Source organism: Budorcas taxicolor, chromosome 3 (genome assembly GCF_023091745.1).
Source record: "Budorcas taxicolor isolate Tak-1 chromosome 3, Takin1.1, whole genome shotgun sequence".
NCBI classification, from domain to species: Eukaryota; Metazoa; Chordata; class Mammalia; order Artiodactyla; family Bovidae; genus Budorcas; species Budorcas taxicolor.
In genome coordinates, this window is record NC_068912.1 from 28,406,349 (window position 1) to 28,429,674 (window position 23,326).

The 23,326-nt window shown below is 45.6% G+C and overlaps 1 protein-coding gene across 1 annotated transcript in view; it reads left to right on the forward strand.

Annotated features, from left to right (window-relative positions):
• Positions 1-23,326, forward strand: part of NGF (nerve growth factor) — a 56,032-nt gene that overhangs the window by 11,926 nt on the left and 20,780 nt on the right. The gene's annotated exons all lie outside the window — the stretch shown is intronic.

Below are 23,326 nucleotides of genomic sequence, written 5' to 3' on the forward strand. Positions count from 1 at the left end.
TTAACCTTGATTAGACCTTCCTCATCACCTTTATTTTTTTCTCATTCACTTATTCATGTTTATTAATTCAACAAACATTCTACAGTGTTCTTTCTGCTAGTTTATAGGAACATAACTAGAAACAGTGTATGGTTTCTCCCTTGGAGAAGCTTACTCTTAAGCCGACTAGGGCTTCCCTGGTGGCTCAGAGGTTAAAGCATCTGCCTGCAATGCGGGAGACCTGGGTTCGATCCCTGGGTCAGGAAGATCCCCTGGAAAAGGAAATGGCAACCCACTCCAGTATTCTTGCCTGGACCTATATTCTCTATGGTTCTTGGCCTATTTAGCCAAACAACCTGAAAGTGAAAGTCTCTCAGTTTTGTCCAACTCTTTGCAACCCTATGGACTGTAGCCTGCCAGGTTCTTCTGTCCGTGAAATTCTCCAGGCCAGAATATTGTAGTGGGTAGCTGATCCCTTCTCCAGGGAATCTTCCCAATCCAGGGATCAAACTCAGGTCTCCCACATTGCAGGCAGATTCTTTACCTCCTGAGCCACCAGGGAAGCCCATTCAAACAACCCAGTGCTTTCTTACACTGCTGGGTCAGTTTCTTCTGCACAGAAAAGTGAATCATTCATACGTACACACTTATCCCCTCTTCTTTGGATTTCCTCCCCATTCAGGTCACCACAGAGCACCAGGCAGAGGTCCCTGTGCTGTACAGCAGTTCTCACTAATAATCTGTTTTACACATAGTAGCTCATCACCTTTTCTATTCAATCCCCCAGCAAGTCTTCTTGCTTTCAAACTGAATACTGAACCTGGGCACTTCTCGCATCCCGCTACTGCCTCTTAGTCCAGATTACCATCTCTCAGCCAGATTACTACAGAGACTTCCTCCTGGATTCCCTGCCTCCACTCTTGTTCCCTACAACCTTTTAACCTAACAGCAGAGTGCCCTTTTAAAGATGTAAATCACGTCACATTATTTCCTAGCTCTTAACCCTCCAATTACATGTAGAAGAACATCCATATTCTGGGCATGGCCTTATTTCAGTGGTTCTTAACCCAGGGGACACTTGGAAACATCAAAAATGACAAACACATGATTGTCACGCGTGGAGAGAGTAGGGGGCTGATACCAGCATCGAGCTGGCAGAGTCCAGGGATACAGCTAAGCATACTGCAATGCACAGGACACCACCCAACAACAAAGAGTTATTTGGCTCCAAATGTCAGAAAAGTGAAGGGGAGAATGCATGTGTGATCTGGACCCTGACCCTCCCTCCAGTATCCTGTGTGGCAGCCTCACAGAACTTCTTGTTGTATCTGCAACGCATCATTCTTGATACTGTCCTGGGCCTTTGCACCTGCGGTTCCTTCTGTCTGGAACACTTCCACCCACAGATCTTCTTCACATAGTCAGGTTTTGATCATCATTTAGTTCTGTTTGGGTGTCACGTCTCTTGAGCGCTCTAACTCAATACATCTATCCCCACTCAACCAAACCCTGCCACGGTAGACTCTCCCCCCTTACCCTGCTCTATTTATGTCATAATACTTAGTTTTATTATTTGGTTTTTTGTTTGTTTGTTTATTATTTGACTCTTCCACAGGAATGTGAGAACAGGGACAGGGACGTTGTTGTGTTCATCAAGGGCTTCATCACATATAGGAGCTCAAGAAGTTTTCATTGAGTAAATGAATGAATGGTTGATGCGTATGGCACAGACAGCGATTACTACAGAAGATTAGGAAAGGAGATCATCAGTGGGATCCGGCTTGTGGGGGAAGGCTTCCTGGAGGGCTGTTTTGCAAGTTTGTGGGGTCCCCACCTGTTCAGCTAAGCTGGCCCCGAATGGAGCAGGGCATTGGAAGCTTGGCCTCCTCTGAAGCATGAATATACCTGGGAGCACCTCTTATAGATTAGAGCCGGCTGTGGACTTTAATATTCAATAGGATAGGGAGCAAAGTTGGAGAGCTCAGGGGTCTTAGATGTATGCTTGAAGAGAGGAGCCAGAAAAGAGAGGCAAATGGGAGAAAGGCAGGAGCAGGAAGGAGAAATCTAGGCTCAAGTTGGTTCAGATCAGGAACAGAGGTCAGTATAGAGGGAGGGAGGAGGTGGGGGAAAGGGGAAGAGAGGACATCTTCAGGGGAAAGTCTCTAAGTAGCTCATCCTGAAGGGCTGACTGTATTAATAGTTTCTGGAGAAGAAACTGGAAGTTCTTCTGCTATCAGTTTTCCAGGAGCCAAGTGAGGCAACTGTTGAGTTGCACCTAATAAGCTAGAAAGGCCAGTAAAGGGTAGAATCAGATTTCACAGGCAGAGACTGTGCCCTGAATAAACATTGTACTGCCCCATGTATCATGAGATACTACATAAGATAATTATGAAAATCGTGGCTCCAGGATAGTCTTAATTTCTAACATTCTGACCCATTGCCAAACATTGTTCCTGTGCCTCAATTAAAAAAAGCAAACCCACAAAGCCACCTGTGATGATGTACAATCTGTGTGCAGCACATCCAGGTGATGAGAGCGTGCCCCTTGCCCCAGGTTGGCCTCCCCATGATGCCTCACAATAAGGATGTTAACGTCCAGTTCTTGAGAGGAGTGGGTTCAGATTGTGGATTGTTTTTCCAGGGTCTCAGGAGTCCAGAGTCTGTAGATTATAGAGCCTTTGAGGAGGGGAATGCTTGGTCCCAGGTACACAGCTTCACTCATCCTCACGTCTCCTCCAAGTGACACATGGTCAGGGTCTGTGCCCTCGGGGCTACCTCAGGACACTTACTCATAACTGGTTCATTCTGCTGCCTGGATACTTCTGAGGGTATGACTACAGGGGATTAGCCAGCCAACACCTTATTTTATGAGTCTGTTAATGTAGGTTTAAAGTAATACACCTCAGATGTAGACAGCTTACTCCAACCTACCAAAAATATCATTAGGAACATTTACAAGGTCTAAAGAGTGATTTAATGGTGATGAAATTCAGATGCATTGCATCGCCCTAATGTCGAATTTAGCCCTGACTCAGTCCATAGAAATACGGATTTCCCGCAGACGCAATCTCATAGCCTTCTGGGTCCCATGTGCCTCACGGAGCTAGGGTGATGAGCTTGTCTGTCACACAGCCTCAGAAGTCATAAGACACCCCTGACCATCTCTGCCCTGCTTCTTCAGAGAGCCGCTGACACTCAGCTTTGACTTCTTGGTCACACAGCCTTTCTGCCAACTTGTTGCTGGAGCTCTCTTCCATCATTACGTGTCCTTGGTCTACAGAGGTGTGATGCTCTCAGACTTCTACTCCATCAAAAGGTGACCTCTGACCCTTCACTCACGCTGGAGATAAATGGCTGACAAAGACTCAGATGGATGCTTATCCCAGGGGCAGACGCTCTCAGCGGCCATCAAACTCCCTTGGTCAGAAGGCAGCGAACCACTCACAGACAACAGAGCAAGCAAAAGGAGAGCCCTGGCCCTTCTTCCCTGCTGATTGTGTCACTTCACACACATTACAAAAACTGTCTTTGGTTCTCGGGTTCCTGAACTGTAAAACTGGAATAATAACAATATTTCCTTTGTAAGGTCTTCCCTGGTGGTTCACACGGTAGAGAATCTGGAACCCCGGGTTCAATATCTGGGTCAGGAAGATCCCCTGGAGAAGGGAATGGCAACCTACTCTAATATTCTTGCCTGGAGAAGTCCATGGACAGAGGAGCCTGGCAGAACTGTAAAACTGGAATAATAACAATGCCTCCTTTATAAAGCAGTAGCTAAATGAGAGCGTATACGTAACAGCACAGTACTTGGCACCTAAAAGCTCTGCAACAAACGGCAGCTACTCACATTATTTTATTAAAATCTTGGAAAGTAAAATTTCAGGCTTCAGTCAATGACTCATGGAAATATTTTGAAACTTAAGGTCTTTGTGAAGTGAGAGGAGAAGGGGATGGAGTCTAAAACACTGAGAGAAAATCCCTAGCTGAGGAAGGCAGAAGTTCAACCTCGTGGTGTCACTGTGGTTACTATTCAGTTGTGGAGGTAAGCCTCAGTTAAGCCATCTATCAAACAGGAGTAATAAAGTTGCGGTGATGATTAAATATAATAATGCTACAATAATGCTTATAGATGGTTAACACAGCACCATGCACTTGAGGCTCAAAAGGTTTACCCTTCTTGTCACGGCTTTTGTTATCACAGCCTGTCTTTTACATGCCAGGTCCTCTCTCAACTCTTTACTCAGGTCAAGCTTATATATAGACACATGCAACCTAAGACTATTCCAGGATTTAGGCTGGAGCAGCCTTCCCCCGTGTGCAAGGGTCTGTCCCTGTCTCAGGGCGTTTACAGCCAGCTAAAAGTCACTCCCTCAGATTTCAGGGATCTGCTCCTCCCTGCCACCACGTGGCTTCATCATGAGGAAAGGTGATGCCATGCTATGCATGGACAGGGGCAGCTCCTTTCTTTCCTTACAGGGCTTTGGAGGTGGTGCCACCTGGCTCTCACCGTTCATCTCTGGGATGGTCACAAAAGCAAGGGGCCTGTAGCCCTTGAAATGAATTTCTGCAGCAATCAGGAAAAGGGCCCAGAGTTTTTTAAAAATAATTTTAATATATTTCTATTTATTTCTTTATGACTATGCTGGGTCTTTGTTCCTGCACAGGCTTTTCTCTACTCTCGGCAAGTGGGGGCTCCTCTCTCGTTGTGGTGTGCAGGCTTCTCATTGAGGTGGCTTCTTTTATTGTGGAGCATGGGCTTTAGGCATGAGGGTTTCAGTAGCTGTGATGTGTGGGCTCAGCAGTTGCAGCTCCCAGACTCTAGAGCACAGACTCAATAGTTGTGGGGCACGAGCTTTGTTGCTCCGCAGTATGTGGGATCTTCCTGGATGAGGGATCAAATCCTTGTCTCCTGTGTTGGCGGGAGGATTCTTTATTGGTGAGCCACCAGGGAAGTCCAGGGCCCAGAATTTAGCTTTTGCCATTCTTCTTGGCAGAAAGTGCTAGACTGGGACAGAAAAGAAATCCCAGAGACAAGGGTCCTTTAGCTTTCTTGGACTCAAGGGGAAATAAATTTTAAGCTGCCTCATTTATGATCAAAGCTACCAAAATTTATAAAATGTCCTGAGGATGTTTCTGCCCATGTGTTCCTGGGCAAACCTATAAAAATGGAGGAACATTTTGGCCCCAACAAACTTGGTGATTAGGACTAACTGTTACTGCCAAGGTGAGGTCTGCTTAAAGGTGTCACTGGGTTATCTCTGCACTGTTCAGGGCTTTAGCAGGATACAAGGATGTTTAAGACTTGGACCTGCCTACAAGGGACTTAGGAACTTATTGGAAGTTCTTACTTTGTTTTAATTCCAAGGAAACCTTCAGCCTTTGGGAAAAAGAATCACTGGGATGAATCAAATACCACAGGGCTGGCTGTCATATGGATTCTTCTATGGCCCAGTGGCCTTGGACACGAAAAGGAAATGGAAACATTTTATTATGAGATTTTCTTCTCCCTTTTCTCAGGCTTCCGTTGTCTGCCCCTGTCTACCCTCCACACCACACATACACACGTGCACACACACACGTAAACACACATGCACAGGCACTTATAACCACCGCCCCACACACACCCCCCACGCACACACAAAAGGGGAGACATTGCTGAAGCAGCTGCCAACATTCAAAAACTGCACTACATTTCGGACTTAAATATCCATAAACTCCTAGCATCAAAAGAATCATGCAAACTCATGCAGTCTTTATATATAGATACACGTTTTTAAAAGAAGGGAGAGAAAAGCCAGAAAGCTAGCAGGTGAAGTGTCTTGTCTAAAATCAGGGTTAGCAGGCAAGCCCAGCTCAGGTCTCAGCTCATTTCTTTTTCTCACTCTTTCATCAGCTATTTCATAAGCACCAACTTTGTGCTAGGAGCTGTGTGAGGCACCTGTGATTCCAGGTGGATGAAAACTGTACAAAGTTCCTCCCTCCTAGGGCTACAGACCAGACAGGAAGACAGTGGCAAGAAACAGAAACGAATGAGCAGTTTCCACTCCGAGTTCTCATGTGAAAGATCCATGTGCCATCATAGAGGGGGGGTCCTAGGAAGGCAGGGGAGGTTCCTGGAGAAAGGCATGATTCATTTGCGATCTGAAAGGCAGGCAGGAGAAAGAGAAGGAGGGATGTTCCCAAGATGAAGGGAAGTCTTCCTACCTCATCCAGGAAGCATATTTTTGATAGTGGTGTGCGGGAGTTGGGCTCAAGCAGGCTCACACCTGCTCCACTGCAAACTTCTCTTCCCAACTTCACGCTCAGTGAAGTCACACTAGTATCTTGCTATTGGCTGTGGTGGGAGTATTTACACCCCAGAAAGCAGAAGATGCTACAAATCAAGGTCCCTTTCCTTTGGAGAACCATCTTTACCAAGATGGTTCTACGTTCCACCTGCTTCCTGCTGTGGGCATCACAAACCCTGCCCTTTAAGCCAAACGCCTGTCCCCTGCCTGCAGAGTCTCTACCAAGAGCCTGTTCCCAGAAAGACACTGTCAACAAGTGACTGAGGCCTTGGGGCTGTTTATATCAGACACTGGGCCATCTGGCTTCTAAGAAAGAGCCCGTTCTTGTGGTCTTCGTCACCCCCTTGCCATCTAATGATATTTATCAACCACCCACGCCTGCCCAGTGCTGCATGAGACACTTGGCAGGCAGATCTCAATCAGGCTGTGACCCCTTAGGAATTCGGAGCCTGGCTAAGGCTGCTAGGCTGACATTGTTCTTCCTTAATATAACTCAGGCTGCTGGGGGCACAAGAACCAGGGGCTGAAAGCCCAGCCGAGGGCATGAGGTTAGGAGATGGCACCACTACTGTTTTCCCCAGTCTGCTTCTAGGTATAGGAATCACCAAGTGAGTGCAGGTCAGAGTTCATGGAATATATGATTTGGTGACGTTTTTAAAAGTCAATCAATTCTCCCATCCTTGTACCCTCCAGTGTCCTCCCAGTTTTATAAAGGGATTTGCCAAAAGAAAAAGTGAGTTTTGAGTTCTTAACAAAGACTGGCAGGAAGGCAGGTGGACGTCACTAAGGGGATGTTTTGCAGTGGAAGTACCTTTGTTCCCAAAGTGTGTGTGCACATGTGTGTGTGTGTGTGTGTGTGTGGTGTCTGCTGTGCATACAGAATACAGGGGAACAAACAGTGGCTGTGGATGGCAGTGCAGGTGCAGACGAGGAGGTTAAGCAGGGCTGTGAGATGGGGAATCTTGAAGAAAAATACTGACCATAGGGTCTGGTTGGGAAAAGAAGCTGGACACTCTATTTGATTCCTTCTGATCATCTTCCAGCTCCTGGATGGGAGCCTGTGATGATCACACTTGGCTCATGTTGGAGAAGGCACCCTTTGTGCTGTGGAAACTCAACCATTTTACTAGCTTAATCTCTAGTCAGATGCAAAAGCTGGGTGACACCAACCAGTGAGTCTGGCTAGGAGTCTACCCAGAGCCAGGCATGAATATGCAAGGACCAACTTATGGGGTCCTATGAAGCCACTCAACATTATCTTCCCATGGCCCATTGTGGGCATCAGCCACTCAGGGGATTGTGAGTCTCCAGCTGCTGCTAAGTCGCTTCAGTCGTGTCCGACTCTGTGCGACCCCAGAGACGGCAGCCCACCAGGCTCCCCCATCCCTGGGGTTCTCCAGCAGGCTTCCCTTAAAAGCAAAACCCAGAGTGATCAGGGCAGCATTACTGACACCCGGTCTTGAATCTGATTATCTGATTGGCAAACTGCACACGCAGGGCGGCAGGGGCTGTGCTGAGGGATGGAGGCTCCCCAAACGGGACGAAGCTGGCAGACCAGCAGGTGGACCACCAGGGTGGCAGAGACATGGTGATAGTGGAGCGGTGGCTGTCTGTGGGTGCTCTGTATTTAGAGCATGGAGGAGAGGATGAAGGAGAGAGGGTGGCTAGAGGTCAAAGAAGATGTGCCAAAGGAGGTTGGCACAGGGTGAGCTGCCCACAGTGATGCAGACAAAAGGCAGGTGGATGTGAAGACTGCTCCTGGCTGCCATGCAGAGGAGCTGCATCCCCTCCCCATCCATCTTCTGCCACTGATCTGGAGGCCAGGGTACCTACTGACCCTTCTGGCAATGTGCAATAATTTCAGGGTCCTGGCCCAGATCTCATGAGTCAGTGAGGAAGTCCAGAGGGGAGTCCTATGCACCCATCAGTAGAGGGGCTGCAGGCATGCAGGTTGTGTCCTGTATCACAGGGGTCCCCAACCTTTTGGGCACCAGGCAGTAGTTTCGTGGAAGACAATTTTTTCCATGGACTTAGTGAGGGTGGATGGTTTTGGCACGACTCAAGTGCATTGCATTTATTGTGTACTTTATTTCTATTATTATTACATCAGCTCCACCTCAGATCATCAGGCATTAGATCCTGGAGGCTAGGGACCCCTGCTGTATCGGGCATCCAGCTTAGGTGGTGAGTGGAGGCTCATCTTCCACTGATTCACACAAAAGCTCCACATGATCAGGGTGCAACCTGCCCCTGGGAAGCCCCCTTGGGTCCTAGAAGAGAGGCCAGAGAGAGGATGGGAAGCCCAGAGAAAGGGAAAGTTGTGTACCAGGAGCCAGGGGAGAGGCAGCCTTTGAGAGGGTGAAGACTCACGTCGCCCACTTAGCATCTCCTGGAGCAGCATGGACTATCTGTTCACTCCCCTGAAACCCACATGGTCTGAAGATCAAGGGGGTGTTTTCCATATTAACATAGAAACAATTAACTAGTTTATGTTATTACATGCATTGTTTAAATATTGTTAAATAAAATGGCTTAATGCCAATAATTACCCAAACATTTCAGTGACACAGGACTCCTGCCAGTGCAGGGATGGGTTACCAATAAGACAGCAAGCACTGAGGACTTACTTTGCTGCCATGTAAGTCACTTGATGGGGGTCCCCTGACTGCAGTCCCCAGACTGTGGCTCTGCTTAGTGCAAGCTCTTTATCAGCCCCAGGTGAAGAGAGCTTGGATAAAGTGCAAATTATTGTCTATGGTCAGATCCCAAAGTATGTGGGTGATAAACACAGTGGCATTGTTTCCTCGGGTGAGTCTTATTTTCCACATGTGGGAGGAATTCCAGACTAGAGAATTCTGCATCCAGACTTCATAGATTTTTTTTTTTTCCTAATTGAGACAACACAACTAATGATAAAGAACAATACCAGCAGGGCTTCTAAGCTCTGAAAGGCTCTGGGTCAAAACTTGACCTCCATAACGATTGGACAGGCTCCAACAGCAACTACTGTCTTCTGTTGTCAAGCAGGACCACAGGCTCCACCAGACCAACTTTCCATTGGCTTGTGGAGTGTGGAGACAGAGCAGATGTGCCTGCCTGCTAATGCGCTGTGGGATGGAGCCACTCTCTGTTCTTATTGAAATCAGATGCCCAGCCATCAGAGCTGCCCCGCAAACAGATGGTGGCTCCATGCGAGTGCCATCATTTGGAAAATTACAGAAGCCATGGCTCCATTGCCTCACCCCTGTGCAAGACTCCATTTTTACCAACTGGGCAACACGAAACCCCTCCTTTCTCCATCACACACTCCGAGGGGCCAGGCCTGTGTCACAATTAAGTACTTCTAGAAACTAAATTGGTATGAAAATTTGAATACCAAAGACAATTCCTTGTCAACATGATGTCAACATGGTGTACCCAAAATGTTGACATTAGTTATCTCTGAGTAGTGGGATTGGAATAGAAAGCACAGAGGCCTATCTGGAATTGCGCATGCCTGTTCAAGAAAATTAGACTCAATCTACAAGTAATATTCTACTTGTTATAACCAATTCTTGAGGTTATGGGGAAATCTTTGTTTTTAATATGCAATGTCATTTGGAAAAAATATGTCTTAAAAGGCTAGTTAGTTAATAAACTCTTTCAGTTGCTCTAAGATTTAAAAGTTAAATCAAAATTATATTGACTCTCTTTGAGGTTTCTAGGTTAAGATTCTATAATCTGAATAAAGCATGGTTAGAGTGAGTTGGTTGATTGGTTTTTGAGATTTATCTGTGTGTGTGTGTATGGCTTTGGTTTCCTCCTCTGTACAAAACAACTCTACTCATAGACCTATTCTGAGCATGAAGTGAGATAATCCATGTAAAGTATTTCCAGCAAGGTCTTCCCTGGTGAGCCACTGGCTAAAACTCTGTTCTCCCAACGTAAGGGAACTAGATCCCACAGGCCACAACTAAAGATTACGTGCTGCACCGAAGACCTGGTGCGGCCAAATAAATAGATAAAGTATTTTCAACAATACCTGGCACATATGAGAGATTTGATAAAACACAGCTATCATTATATACATATATTTCATTTTCTTTTAAAGGTGACACCCAGGCTCTGCAAAAACAATAGGTAGGCAATGAGCATATATCACGTGTCTTCTTTTTTGAACTTACCTGTGATATATGAGTGTGAAAAAACATCTAGAGCCCCACTTGAATTTCCTAACCTTCATCATGTCTTGGAGGGCTTCCCGATGGCTCAGTGGGAAAGACTGATCTGCCAATGAAGGCGATCCCTGAGTCAGGAAGATCCTCTGGAGAAGGAAATGACAACCCACTTCAATATTCTTGCCTGGGAAATCCCGGGAAAAGAGGGACCTGTCAATTAGTCCAAAGAGTCGGACACAACTTAGCAACTAAACAACCACCATCAGGTCTTAGATCTCTTCCTAGTTACTACTATAAACACTGCATAATTTGGTGAGGCAGAAATTTAGGACTGGAAGGACTCTTAGAGGTAATCAGTCCAGATCATTTTACAAATGCGATATTTGATGTGTGATGACTTAGCCAATGTCAGAGAGTAACAAAGACCAAACCAGACTCTAGGTTCCTGGCCACTTTCTGACTGTTTGTGCATCTCCTTTCAGTCTTACAGATGGCCTCTTGGTTTCTTTCCTGGTTGATGTGTCATGATACTCCCTACTGGTGTCCTACACTACTGATAATATCACACAGCACAGCCCTGGGTGTATAGCAAGTATTTGATAAACGGTTTGCTCAGCTCAACTCAACAAGGGTCTGCACCCTCTGACATGCCAGGCGCATGCTGGGCAGTATACGGAATAGGAAGCTAAATAAGACAGTCTCTGATTTCAAGAAGCTTCCAGAGACTGATGAGGAAAGGCACAGAAAGGGGACAAGGGAGTCTCAGGGCTGCTGCTGCTGCTAAGTTGCTTCAGTTGTGTCCGACTCTGTGCAACCCCATAGACGGCAGCTCACCAGGCTCCCCCGTCCCTGAGATTTGCTAGGCAAGAGTACTAGAGTGGGGTGCCATTGCCTTCTCTGGAGTCTCAGGGCAGGAAGACTTAATTTCATCTACAGAATAATAGTGAGTTAGCTCTCCAGAGCTAACTCCTTATCTTAGACATTTTCAAATCCCAGTATTTCCAAAATTTATATTTACAGTACTTGACCTCGCCCCTTAACTCCAAATTTTGGTATCAACTGCCTACTCGAACTCTCATCTGATAGGGATCGCAATTTACCACGTCCATACCTAAACTCTTGATTCTGCCCTTGAAACCTGCTCCTTCCCTGGTGTTCTCCATCTCAGTGAATTACAGCTCCCTCCTGCTGGATGCTAAGACCCTGGAATCATTCTTGATTCTCCTCTTCCTCACTCCTCCCACATCAGAGTCCATGCAGGAATCCTGTTCACCCTGTTCTTTCAACACCGCCTCCCACCGTGCCCTCCCACTGCCATGTGAGTCTTGATCATCACCACCTCTTGTCAGATTATCACAGGAGCTGCCTCACTGATCTTCCTGCTTCTACTCTTGGTCCGCTTTGTGCAGGTTCAGTCAGAGTGCTCCTTTCAGAATATATCACATCAGGTCACTTTCCTGTTCATTCCTTTGTAATGGCTCCCTCTGTCCTTAAAAATAAAGCCCGGAGCCCTCACTATGGTTCAGAATGTCCTGCAAGGGCTGTCTCCATTGCCTCTGACATCTCATCTTCTGCTGCTCTCCCCAGGGATCTGTCTGCCCCAGCTGCAGGGGAATGTTTACTGTTTTCAGCCAAACACGTTCCTGCCTCAGGACCTTCACACTGGCCATCCTCTCTGCCTAGACTGTTTCTCCCACATTACTGCAGAGCTCTCTGCCACTCTTCATCCGATCTCTGTAAACATCACCTCCTGGGACTTTCCTGTTACAAAGTAGCACTTCCCCAATTTGTAACTCCCAAATCCTTATCATCTTTGTTTTTTCCAGCAGTTACCGTCAGTTGACACTTTGTTGGTTATTTGTCCTTTCTTTTTCTTTCTTTAAACGTCTTTTTTTTTTATTATTATAATTTTTTAATTTGGCTGCCCTGGGTCTCATTGTGGCACATGGGCTCTTTGTCAGGGTGCATGGGCTTCTGTAGTTGGGGTTTGCAGGCTTAGTTGCCCCACAACATGTGGGATCTTAGTTACCAACCAGGGATCTAAGCCATGTCCCCTGCATTGGAAGGTGGATTCTTAAACACTGGACCACCAGTTCAGTTCAGTTCAGTTCAGTCGCTCAGTCGTGTCTGACTCTTTGCGACCCCATGAATCGCAGCACGCCAGGCCTCCCTGTCCATCACCATCTCCCGGAGTTCACTCAGACTCATGTCCATCGAGTCCGTGATGCCATCCAGCCATCTCATCCTGGGTCGTCCCCTTCTCCTGCCCCCAATCTCTCCCAGCATCAGAGTCTTTTCCAATGAGTCAACTCTTCGCATGAGGTGTCCAAAGTACTGGAGCTTCAGCTTTAGCATCATTCCTTCCAAAGAAATCCCAGGGTTGATCTCCTTCAGAAAGAAGTCTCTATTTGTCTTTTATTTTCTGTCCATATTCCTTAAATTTAAGATCCCTTAATGCAGGGAAATTTGCACCCTGTCCACTACTGATTCCCTATATCTTGATTTGTGCCTTGGCAGGTAGTAGGTACTCAGTGTATATTTGCTAAATGAGTGCATTAACAATGTGCTTTCATTCTGTGTTTCAGATTAGCTCTTTGTGTACTTATTACTCCAACTAGACCAGTCCTGTTCCTCTTTGTAATTCCTACAATTCCTAGCATGGTGCACCTGCACGGAACAGGTGCTCATCACATGGGTGTAGACTTAAATTGAACAGTTGCTAACTGCTAGCCACAAATTATGTGACTCAAATCCAGTTCATATCATCTATAAGGAGCACTGTACCCAGACGGTTTGTTCATGTTTCTGAGAGATGGTCCAGTATTTTATTAGAACTTAGGCAGCCACTCTGGGGAGAAGGAGTAGCACAAATGAAGCTTTGTGTGCTGCAGAAAACAGAGGTGCAGTCACAGCAGAGCCAGCCTCCCGAGCCAAGCTCGGATGGAAGCAGCAGAAGCAAGTGTGACCAGAGGGCTGACTGGCCGTGAGCCACCAGGGTCAAGGGTTTGTCTTGGGGGGAAGGGTGTACCATACGTCCTCCACAGCACCATGCAGACAAACCTCGGTGAGGTGGACACACCAGGATCTTTGCTCCCGTCGCATTCTGCTGCACTTCTATAGGACCTGACAGCTTTGTTCCTCAACTTAGGTGCCGCGTCCATGTGTTTGCAGTATGCTCAGTCACTAAGTCATATCCAGTTCTGCAGCCCCATGGACTGTAGACTGCCAGGCTCCTCTGTCTGTGGGATTCATCAGGCAAGAATATTGGAGTGGGCTGCCATTCCTCCACGAGGGGATCTTCCCAACCCAGGGACTGAACCCGAGTGTCCTGCACCTCCTGCATCGGCAGGCAGATGCAGTGAAGTACCACTGCACCACCTGGAAACCACACATGGCTTGGTGTCTTTCTGCAGTGTCATCCTCAGGACCCGTGCCCCCAGGCCCTGGTATAGATGAGGCTGAGCTATAACGAGGCCCATTCCTGATAACTCGCTTCTTTAGAAAGTCCAAGAACAAAATTCCAGGCTCTATGTTGGGCTAGCACATGACACAATGTACTAGGAATCATTTTACAAATTCATCTTAAACACAAAGCAACTTGCAGAAATGGATTTAGCACTGCCTTCAACTGTATCCTCAGGCTCAAATGTTTCAATAGAAATAATTCACAGAATGTCACTTGTCTGCTTGTGTTTTCTCCCAATGGCAATAGAATGTTACTCAACTCCCCAGTTCACCATCAATTATTTTGAAACTGCTCTGTCTTTTAATAAAAAAAACCCTTTGGGATCTGGAAGACTTGTTTCAAAAGTTAATTAGAAAAGAGAAAACAATTCTACATTTGAAAGCTATATTAAAGTTAGATAAAAGAAGCGTTTAATAAGGTAAAGAAACTTAATAGGTATTTTTGCTTTTACCTTTTTGTAGACCGGTGCCCGTAAGTGTTCCTTATAATTGGAAACTATGTAAGGAAACCCACCAAAATCAAAGCAAGTGCAGATTTACAGGAAAACAAGCAGCAGCTGTCCCAGATTTTCTAGGGCTCTGGGGCCAGCAGTCTGCTGAGAATTTATCAAGCCCCATTGAGCAGTTCAGGGCAAAAGACATTTAAAAAAATAAAAGTACAAGCCCACTGGGAATATTAAGAAAAGAGTCATCCAAATTTTTAAAGCATGTCCATCCAAGGCTTAAGCTGTTATAGTAGGCCAAAACTGGACTCTGTAAACCAGAGACGCAGAGAGGCCACTGAGAAGAGTTCCTCAAGGGCAGCATAAAAATTATTCTGGGCTTCCCTTCACACAGCACGGTTTAGAAGGACAGGACTTCTTTTCTCCTCTCTCTCAAGATTCCCCAGATCATAATTTTATGGCTCCATTATACTTTTTTTGAAGCATTGATCAGTTCAAGAAACCATTTTCTTTGGATAATTTATTCTCAAATTTCTAAGTGTATTGATTCAAATTTATGTTACCAAATCTTCAGTTTAAAAAAAAAATATTTCCATGATCAAATACGTTTGAACTCAAAAAAGTGAATCCTTCTAGAGATTCCCAGTGCATACTGGCATATAGAAAGCTCTGATTAAAGAAAACTGTTTCTAACCCAACAATTCCCAAATGCATCTGACCATGGAACCCTTGTTTTACCAAATTTCTTTTGACACCCCAAGGGGTAGGAAACACTGATTTAGACACTTCTGTGATTTCAAAGTCCACTTCCTATTGAGATCATTCGTTCATTCATTAAATGGATATTAATTTGTTGGCTTCTATGGACCAGGCTCTGTCTAGACATCAAGATAGACACAAGAAGAAAATGTCAAGGTCCCTGTACTCTTAGTAACTATCAGTGTAACAGGAGCGGTAAACACGTGAGCAAATATCAACAATTTCATGTGAACCCTGTCATTGCTAACAGTCTGCACGACACAATTTAGAACCTGTTATTCACTAAATATTTCCTGTGTACTGGTCTCATCTCCTCCCCTATACTGTTTATTACTTGGTGCTAAGCTTGCGCTTTATGCTTGTCTAGTATTCTCTCTGATACTGAGCATGGAATTGGACATATAGTAGGTCATCCAGAGAAAACTAGTTGATGAATTCAAGATTAAACTAGATGATCCCTGAGTCCTTTTTAGTTTTGCAGAGTTTCTAAGAGTTTTTCTCAAATATTGGTACAATTCTATGCTTGCAAAATTATGGTGAACCACAAAAGCATTAAATAATTCATTAGCTCTAGTTATCCAAGGGCTATTTTAATGCTATTGAAGTAACAAAATTAATGTGTGCTGCCCCTCCAAATGGGCAAGCCATAGCAAACCAAAGCAATTTTCTCTGCTCATAGATACAGCTTAAGTGTTAAAACTTAGTGATTTGACCTTGTTATCGGAGAACAGCCAAGTCTCTGATTTTCCATATGGGAATCCCGAGACTCAAGAGAACGTTTAGCCATTCATTATAGAATTTAATACAGATTAGGTTAGCCACAATTGGTAACACTTGGGGAGCTGTTAATTTCTTGCTAGCAATTTCACTGTATATTCCCTTAATAAATTTCAGATTTGAACTTGGCATTGTCATCTAGATTTTATGCACGTTTATTTGATTTATGTATGCTGAGTGGTTCCTAATCATATGATCAGTAAGCAGACAGCATCTCAGACACTTTATATATTTGAGAAGTGTTCAGAAGCAGAGAAACTTCATTTCAAAAGTGAATAAGGAAGTGATTGTAGGGGGGTTAAGTTACTTTGGGTTCTATTATGATATGGCAGGGTTTCTCGGTCTCAACACTATTAACATTTTGGCCCAGATGATTCTTGATTGTGGTAGGTGGACCTACACACCATGGGATATTTAGCAGCATTAATGGCCTTTACCTTTGAGATGCAAGTAGCCACTCCCCACCCCATTATGACACCAAGAATGTCTCCAGATGTTGCCTAATATCCTCTGGGGTGGGGCTGGGGGTCAAAATCACTCTTGCTTGAGAGCCATTTACTATAAGAGAACCCCTGGTGATTAAAGTCAGTTCTAGACTTTTTTTTTTTCATTTTGTGGATTATCTGTTTGTCTGTGCACAGAGCATGGAAATCAAGGCCTACTGTGCTTTGGAACTAAATAATTCCTTTTTTCTAGCCCATGTGGTCTGGGACAAGTTACCTAACTTCCGAGTCTCCATTCCCTTGTCTGTCTGGGACGTAGAAGTGAAGCACACACTAGCAAGCCCCTAGCATTACTCCTGGAGAGGGTCGGGCATGTTTCAAATGTCAGTGGTTCTCTCCTCCTCCTCCTCCTCCTCCCACTCCTCGTACCCTCTTTCGCCCCACACCCTTCCCCAAGCCTGGGGTGAACACAAGCAAAAGATAGGCACTCGCGCTACAAATAGCTTGGTGGTTTGTTTCCAATATTTTCCTTCCATAGAACAGATAATCAGGAGCTGCCATTATATCCAAACCTTATGTGAGCTTTGGGGGAACAGAATCACCTAAGACAACAATAGATGAAGGAGAATCCCAGTCTCATTACATCTTCCAAGTATAGAAAGTGTGTCCATAGGCCCCGGAAGCATTCATCAGCTTCTCATTCACTGTTCAAAGCAATGAAACTGTGACTTGAGTAAAGAGAGGCTGCTCACAGACTAAGCCTGTCCCCCACCTGCAGCCACCCAAAGCCTGGAGTGAACCTGCTGGCTTAGTGACATTAGCTGCCCCACCGCAGAGTGCAGAAGCCCAGGCTGGGCTCCTTGAGGGGACACTACAGAGAAACAAAAGCTGGTGTCACGTGAAACCCGACAAGTTTCCAGAAAGAACTTATGGAAAGGTTTATGGGCCTTATTTTTTATTATAAAGGCATTACAGAGATATTACGATTCATTTGGGAAATGGGCAAGAAGGGAAAGAGATCACCCTAAGTTCTAACACTGAATACAACTGTTTTTATTTTAGATAGTTACTTCCTAGCCTGGCCCCTGTGCACATGTGAGTTCCCTTGGCTGCAAAGATTTCATACATAGTCTTCCTAACTTGTTTCCGCCACCACCTCACCCCACCCCTCATCCCACACTACAGTATGAGCATTCCTCCAGGTTCTTACTGTCTCTACAGTTTTCATATTTAATGACTCACAGATGTTCTAGAAAAAGATTTCCATCAAGTAACTAATGACCTATCCCATTATTGAGGACACTTGGCTTTTGATTGTGCAATTATAAATAATTTAGGGGGAAAAGTCTAAGTATAGATTTTTCCTCAGGATTATTTTTGTGGGATAAAGTCTCAAAAGTGGGACTAATAGGTGAACTCAATGGATATTTCCACAGTTTTACGTACACAACTATCAAATTGTTTTAAAATACATTATTCTGACTATAAAAAATTCTTCATGGCTCACTGAAAACTATTTAGAAAATGGTGGTGGTTTAGTCGCTAAGTCATGTCCGACTCTTGCAGCCCCACGGGCTGTAGCTCCTCTGTCCATGGGATTTCCCAAGCAAGAATACTGGAGCGGGTTGCCATTCCTTTCTCCAGGGATCTTTCTGACTCAGAGACCAAACTGGCGTCTTGAAACTGCATCCCCTGCGTTGCCAGTGGATTCTTTACCACTGAGCCACCAGGGAAACCCACCCCAAAAGTGTAAAGAATAAAGGGCTTCCCTGGAGGCTCAGTGGTAAAGAATCTGCCTGCCAAAGCAGGAAATGCAAATGCAGTCCCCAGGTCATGCTTTGTTAGCCTCAACTAAGACAGATGAGTAATTCTAGTCAGCATAGCAAGGGGTCTTGTGAACGTGCAAAGAAATGGCTACCGTGAGCTCAACAGGACAGCTACAGCTACCTCCACATCATCCACCTTCCGTTTAAGACCATCTTACCAGCCCTTCAGCAAGTCTGTGTTCTAAAGTCAATGTACAAGACAGCAGTGAAGCGAAGCCAGGTTTACCTTCAAAAGCCCCTTAGGAAGGCCCTGTGCTGAAGAATAACAATGCCTCTCAATAAGTTTAACCAGCTGGACTTTCCTTCAATGTGGGAACAGACTGCTCTTTCTTGGGTGGAGCACCGGATGTTGTCGTATGGCTTCAAAGGGGTCATATTGTTTAAAACATACTAAATCCACACAGGCTCACAGAAGGGGAGGTTGATGGAAAGGGACACTGATGAAGAACTGCGTCTCCACCTCCTGCGCTAGCTTTGTAGGACCACAAGAAGAATCAGCCTCACTATTTACATCGTTACTCTCCTTTACTTCTTTCATGCCCTCCTTCCTACTCTCCTTCCTTTTCTCTCTCTCTCCCTCCTTTTATTTGTTCTAATTGTTGATAATCTACACACGATTAATACTCTTAGAATGAGAAACTTCTCCAGGGAATCTTCCAGCCCGGGGACTGAACCTAAGTCTCATGAATTGCAAATAGATTCTTTACCGTCTGAGCTACCAAGGAAGCCCCAGAATGAGAGACTGTTATATTTTAAATGTTTTTTATTTTATTTTCTCTTTGGCTGCATCAGGTCTTAGTTGCAGGACATGGGGTCTTTACTGCGGGATGCAGGCTTCTCTCACTGTGGTACTTGGGCTCCAAAGTTGCTCTGAGACGTATGGGATCTTAGTTCCCAGACCAGGGATCAAACCTGTGTCCCTTGTATTGGAAGGCGGAGTCTCAGCCATGGGCCACCGGGGAAGACCCGAGAGGCTACTATCTTTATTCAGCCTGAATTGAATATGGCTCATGATAGGGAGTTCTACCGCAGCAGGCAGTAGTTCCCCTTTGCTCGGTATCATTGGCAACCTCGTGTTGAGGGAGGATCCCTCTTCCAATTCTGTGCATTCCCCCCAGTTGTGTCTCCTGGAACAATAGAGAACAGCTCTTCTTCCCTCCCTGTGAAAGTGTTCCTAAATTTGTGACACCGCTAATTCATCCAGTCATTTTTATTATGGGATGGTTTCCAGGTGTCCTGCCTTCCTGGTTTGCCTTTATCATTTGCCACACTGGGAACAGAAGCATGGTGGATCTTGGGCAGAGCCTGTGGTTGCCCTCAGCTCCTTCACTGACTGGCTGGGCTGCAGTGACCAGAAGATGGCAGTGGCCCAAGTCTAGTGGTGGGAGCACACCCCCAAGACAACCTCTCTGCAGCTCCAGCCCCAGAAGCCTGCATCCCAGATTTATGCATGGCACCTGGTGAAGCAGTGATGCAAGCTCAGTGTGAATTCCGAGTGCATCATTTGTCTGTGTTTGGATTTGGTCAGGGGGTTTATTAATGAGGATTTGATTAAACAAAGTTTACACTCTAACTGACTCCAGCTGGATCTCCCATCAAGGGGAAGCCCCGATTCCCCTGCTGTTGTCCTTTTGTTCTTTCCACTTGCAGTTTCTCTTCCAAGGCATTTTCTCTGCATCTGATAATGGTGAGGTCACGATCACATTTATTTTGAGGGGTCAGTCTGGCACACCCAGCACAGCGGCTCTGTGATGAGGAAATTTTGTGTTCAGGGCATGGTGTACCCTGGGATATGCCTTACCCTAACCTGTGAACTGAAATCACTGTGTCATGCTGCCAAGGCAATGCTATCATTCGGTTTGGGCTCCGATTTGGAATTTTTCCAGCAGAAATTGTATTCTCATAGACTGCTAATTGAAACATCATCAGGATTATCTTGTACGGTCACCAGAAGCCAATTCAGTGAAATCTGGGTTCTTGAGGGAAGGAGGTGCTAATTATAAGTGGCTCTGATTACCTTGCTTGGACTGTTTCTCCAGGGAAATCCAGGAACCACATCTCGTCAGCACAGAATAAAGAGCATGTCTGTTTACGATTTGTGTGAGTGCTTCTTTCCCCTCACTGGAGCTGAGGCCAAGGCCATCTTCAAAGTCTTCTCTCAGTCTGTGTGTCTTCCTCTCATTTCTTTCTCCCTCCGGTTGCCCTCTCCTTGCTACTGCTCCTTTGCCCTCTGGGTCCACCTTCACCTCTTTCCACTTTGGCTGCTGCCCCCCACCCCCGACCCGGGTCATTTTCCTGCCCTCTCTCTCTGCTCTCTTTTTCTGCTTTTGCACTTCCTCCCACTCTCCTCCTCTCTCAAGTGCTTCTTACTATAGTTCCATCGTTCTCATCCCATGTCTTCAGTTTCCCTCTATGATGACATCAGATTTCCTAAGGGCAGGGCGAACCCCAGCTCACTGAGTTTGTCCCAGTGCCTGCAGGTGTTGGGCTGGTCTGATTCCATCTGTTCAGAACTCATTCATTCGTGCCACAAACACTCTTCAAGCTCCAAGCTGATGGGAAACGAGAGAGGCGTTTCTCCCTCTGTCCCTGACCTGGCCCCGGCCCCAGGCTGGCCCCTAATTGGAAGCAGCAGATTGAGCACCAGAGCCAGAGCCATCGTCAATGCCAGCATTACTCAGATGCCCCATTGCGCCCAATGGGGATGGGGCCAAGCCACATAATTCATGGCCAGTGTGTGTGCTTCTGGTGTATCTGCCAAAATGTCACTGTCAGCCTGAAGGTGACAGCTATTGCTCACCGGTGAAAAGCCTTCTTGTGATTTGCACTCTTTCTGCCCACACTATTTTGAGAAGTTAGAAGACAGCAAGCCCGTCTCTTTCAATGGGAGTTTCTGAAGGCTGTAGACTGGTGGGCCAAAGAAATTGCCAGATTTTCACTCCAGAACTTAGAATGAAAACCATTAATCTGCTGCAATGTAGCAGCCTGACTCCTAATGGCAAGCCATTTACTCAGTTCAGTATAACTCAATGTGGCAAATCAGAAGGAAGTGAGTGCTTCCCTTTTGTCTAGGTGTCCTGTCTGTTTTTCATAGCACGAGATTCTCATTCTTCTTGGAAAAGACCATTTAATTGGCTAACAATGAAAACGACCAAGTCTTCTTTAAAAAAAAAAAAATCACTGATGGTGACTCACCCTCTTCTTTGCCTTTGCTTCCCCCCTATTATATACACGAAGTACTCACTGCTGGGAGCGTGAAGCCTGGACAATTGAACCCTGATTGAGTAATTTACACGGTTCTGGGAAATAAAGTCAACAATCCACAAACCGTATACCCTTCTGGATGCTCATCCACCAAGGACCCTTGACATTCGATCTCTCTGACTTTCTGTTCAGTGTTTACTGCTTTTGCCCATCCCTCAAACCGAAGTTATAGCTTGGTAATTTCTTGTTTTAGAAAGTGACAAACAGAACAGGCAGAGAAAACACTGTATATTTTGGAATAAAAATGAAATCATTAGGGTAAGTTTCTATTCTTGGTGACTGGAATTTTACTCTGGTTCTGATTAAGCACAACAAAGATATTATATGTGATGTTTTCCTGTAAATGTATGAGATAGTTTTCTATTGCATGTCCATGAATGGAAATATTAACAGACTCCACTTGGCTCCATCAGGCTCTGGCTTGGTCTTCACACCCAAAAAGCCAACCAACAGAGAATCACATCCCAGCCCAGAGTGAGTAGTTTCTGTCTTGTTGTGGTTTTTTCAGGTTTTTTCACAGTTTCACAATTAAGAGGAAGTCTTATCCGCAAAATAGGACAGCACATGGAATAACCACATTCCCTTGTCTATGAATTGCTCAGTGAGTAGCAGCGGGGCATGCTAAACATCTGTCGTCTGTGCCTACATTACTGTCAGAAAAATGGGTCCATTCAGACTCTGTTTCTTGGTGGTTAGAGGATTTAAGTGAGGAGGGTATTTCAGTGTCTATGGACTCCCTTAAAGTAGTAAATAAGGAGAGTCTCATGACAGAGAAGTGGCAAAGTCAAGGCATTCCATAAATCAGGAGGTCCCCATTCAGTTTTTAAAAGTGATTAGGTGAATTCAAGAACAGAGAATATGCAGGATCCCACCTATACATTATCCATATCACAGAAACAAACCAACTCTCAGTACAAAGCCCAGAGGACAAAGCTGTTGCTCCTCTGAACCATCAGGTTTGTGAGCATCTGGAGAAGGGTGATGAGCAGTGACCACCGAGTGGGAGCCCTGTGCTCTTGTCCTTCCTGCCACCCACTAAGCACTTGCACTTCCCCACTTCAGGTGGAAGTTTCCTTATCTGTAAACTGGGGATAATATTGATCTCAGAAGATTGTTAATAAGTACTTTAAAAGGTAATCTCTAGAAAGCTGTTGGTAGAATGTCTGGCACCTAATGCACAATAAATGTTGCTTATTATTAGTGGTAGTAGTTGTATTCACAAGGTTTATGCTAGCAAAGTACATATATATATATGGTTTTGCTGGGTCTTAGCTGTGGCATGCCAGAGAAGGCAATGGCACCCCACTCCAGTACTCTTGCCTGGAAAATCCCATGGACGGAGGAGCCTGGTAGGCTGCAGTCCATGGGGTCACTAAGAGTCGGGGACGACTGAGCGACTTCCCTTTCACTTTTCACTTTCAAGCATTGGAGAAGGAAATGGCAACCCACTCCAGTGTTCTTGCCTGGAGAATCCCAGGGACAGGGGAGCCTGGTGAGCTGCCGTCTATGGGGTCGCACAGAGTCGGACACGACTGAAGCGACTTAGCAGCAGCAGCTGTGGCACGCAGCATCCTCAGTTGCAGCATGAAAACTCTTAGTTGTGGCATGGAGGATCTAGTTCCCTGAACAGGGATCGAACCCAGGCCTCCTGCATTGGGAGTGTAGAGTCTTAGTCACTGGATCATCAGGGAAGTCTGAAGTGCTTATATTTTAATGCATCATATTACATTACATTTAATCTTACACCCAAAATATTGGTAATTCCATCCTTTGTGGTGCCTCTCAGGCAGCCTAAGGGAGACGCCTAGGGGTTTTGGGATTCTATCCTACCAGACACCCTTTTCCCCATAAGCCTACACTCAAACTTCTGGAGTCTAAACAAATGTCTGGAGGAAGAAGAGTGCCAGGGAGCCAGCGCTCTTCTGG